The sequence below is a fragment of the Cornus florida genome, unplaced genomic scaffold, assembly GCF_030987335.1.
Source record: "Cornus florida cultivar Cherokee Brave unplaced genomic scaffold, ASM3098733v1 CherokeeBrave_3.0.0_Hap2_Chr10, whole genome shotgun sequence".
Lineage (NCBI taxonomy): Eukaryota > Viridiplantae > Streptophyta > Magnoliopsida > Cornales > Cornaceae > Cornus > Cornus florida.
In genome coordinates, this window is record NW_026775580.1 from 67,919,785 (window position 1) to 67,922,968 (window position 3,184).

Genomic DNA, 3,184 nt, shown 5'->3' on the forward strand with positions numbered 1-3,184 from the left:
ATGGTGGGTCAGGCCCATAAACAAGTTCTACTCTACTACAGTCCAAGCAGAGATCCGATACACGTATACATCCTAGTCAATCCAACAGTAACTACTAGTCCGTATATATATATACACACAATAAAGGAACCTCACTAGATTATAGGGTTGTCTCAACCTGAATAGTAGGCAACATGCAAAACGCACATATAGTGGGCATGAGTACCTAGACCTACCAGGGTACACAACTACACTATATCTAGCTACACATCCCTGGCAATATACGCGCCCTAACCATTGATCCTGAGACTCAAGCTCATATTATGGCACCATACTTATATATATAAAATCTAGTAACCATCCTATCCAGTATAAATTAATCCTCCATAAGTCATTCAACTTGTTCAGCTGATCTGACTTGAATATAAGTAGGACTTAACATTTTAGTTAATCCATTCCCTTATATAATAAATTAATCCTCCATAAGTTATTCAACTTGTTCAGCTGACTTGACTTAAATATAAGTAGGACTTAACATTTTAGTTAATCCATTCCCTTATATAAAATAGGTAGGACTTAACTGATAAGTTAATCTATCCCTAGAATGCCACCGTCCCATCCCGCTGCATTAAACCACACAATCCAACAATTGATGTAACAATTAAGGAAATACATCAAACATTCCATAAATAACTATGATAAATATGATATCAAGTTATCACATAATAGGAATGACTTATTATTTCTTTAAACTTCCTATATCATATGTCCTACACAAACTGAATCTTATACATGATGATATTTTATTATACCGTTAAATAAGGATACTCTATATCCAATTCATCCTACACATTTAATCTCAATTGCTAAAATATTTTAAAAGATTAAATTCATTCGTTTGTTTAAAACATTCAAATAGCAAGCATCATTATGATTGAGTCTATTTAAATTTATTTAAACCCAAACTTAGTTCCTATTTAATGTTCAGGAATCCTAGGCATGTTTTTACGTTCCATCATTCCACCGATATGAAATATACATAATTTAAACATGTAGAAATTCACACCGGAAATCAAATCAAAATCATGCATTTATCAATTCAAAACACAAGAACAGATATGAACTAAATTCATAAAACCTATGTTCTAATCCAATTAAACATGCATAATTATTTAATTTTATGTGTTTAATAAATCCTGAAATTTCCTAGGCATGTATAGAAACACGAATCAAAGGGAAAGAGATAGAAGAAGAACTTGCCTTAAACTTTCGGATTGAAAGTTAAACTTCTTCTTTCTTGATCTTCTCTCTAAAGGGTTTTCTCCTCCTTCCTTCGTCTTTCTCCTTCTCTCTCTAGAATATATTACATGATATATTTTCACTCCTTTTTCAACCTATAGTTGTGTATTTATAGGCTAAATAATAACCCTATTCCTTTTCCCAATCCAAGTCAACTTAATAAAGAAAAATAAAAATGAAAATATTAAAATGGTAACTTAAAATATGTTACGTATATAATCTATGTATATCCTTATTAATTAAATAAAATATATACATTAGATTATTTATTAATACTAAAGTTACCATAATATTAAAAGGTAACTTAAAACATGTTACGTATATAATCTATCTATATTCTCATTAAATAAATAAAATATATATATCAGATTATTTATTTATACTAAAGTTACCATAATATTAAAAAGGTAACTTAAAACATGTTACGTATCCTTATTATATAAATATATAAAATATATACATCAGATTATTTATTAATACTAAAGTTACTATAATATTAATAAATTACTTTCCTTTTTATATATATGTATATATATATATATATATATATATATATATATATAAAACTATCCTTGGGTAATTATCCATACCCATCCAACCTCCTATCCAAGTAGTCCATGGGACTCAATTAGTTAGCCCATTATCACTAACCATAACCATAAAATAAAATAAAATAAAACATTTAATCATTTAATTTACAATTAATTACAATTAATCAAATACATCATTTAAGCACACAATCTAATTAAACAAATAATACAAATAACACCTAGACAAAATACAAATAACACATAAATAAGTAGCCAATTAATCAAGTAACACTTAATTCAATTAAACACATAAACAATTAGTCAAATAATCAATTAAACAATTAAAAAAATACAATAAAAATAAATAAATAAATACCGAGACTATCCTTTTAAAATTAGGGGTATTACACAAGGTACTCGCATGGAGTACCCCAAACAGACGCCGGTCACAGAACAGGTGGCTAATCAAAACCAGACGCCAGTGACAGAACAGGCAGCTAGTCAAACCAATCATGCTTCTTCAGTCTCTTCATTATCTGTTGCACAATTGCAAAAGATGATAACGAATACAATCCGAGCCCAATATGGAGGCGTCTCACAGAGTACTCTTATGTACTCAAAGCCTTATACAAGGAGAATCGACAGTATGAGGATGCATGTAGGATACCAACCTCCGAAGATTCAGTAATTTGACGGAAAAGGTAACCCCAAGTAACACATTGCCCATTTTATCGAGACTTGTAACAATGCCAGAATAGAGGGGGATTTACTAGTTAAACAGTTTGTCCGCTCCCTTAAAGAAAACGCATTCGAGTGGTACACCGACCTAAAGTTAGAATCAATTGATAGTTGGGACCAAATGGAACGAGAATTCTTGAACAGGTTCTATAGCACTCGTCGTACTGTTAGTATGATAGAGTTAACTAACACGAAGCAATGAAAGGATAAGCCTGTAATCGACTACATTAATCAGTGGAGAGCACTCAGTTTTGATTGTAAGGACCGATTGTCAGAAATCTCTGCTGTGGAGATGTGTATGCAGGGAATGCATTGGGGCCTTCTTTACATTCTGTAAGGTATAAAACCTCGCACATTTGAAGAATTGGCAGCACGTGCCCATGACATGGAGATCAGTATGAAATCCCATGAAGGCAAAAGTCCCATGGCCATAGAACCACGCAAGGATAAGAAAGACTGGAAGAGGGGCGATAAGTCGTCAAAGACCGCTGCTAAAGATTCCATGGCTATCTCAACCACCCCAATCAAGATATCTGTTAAAGATGATAAGAAAGATGATAAAAAGCCTCGCCAGTTTCAAAAGAGGGAAAGACAGCGTCCTACGCTAAAGGAGTTAGAGAAGAAGGAATACCCCTTTC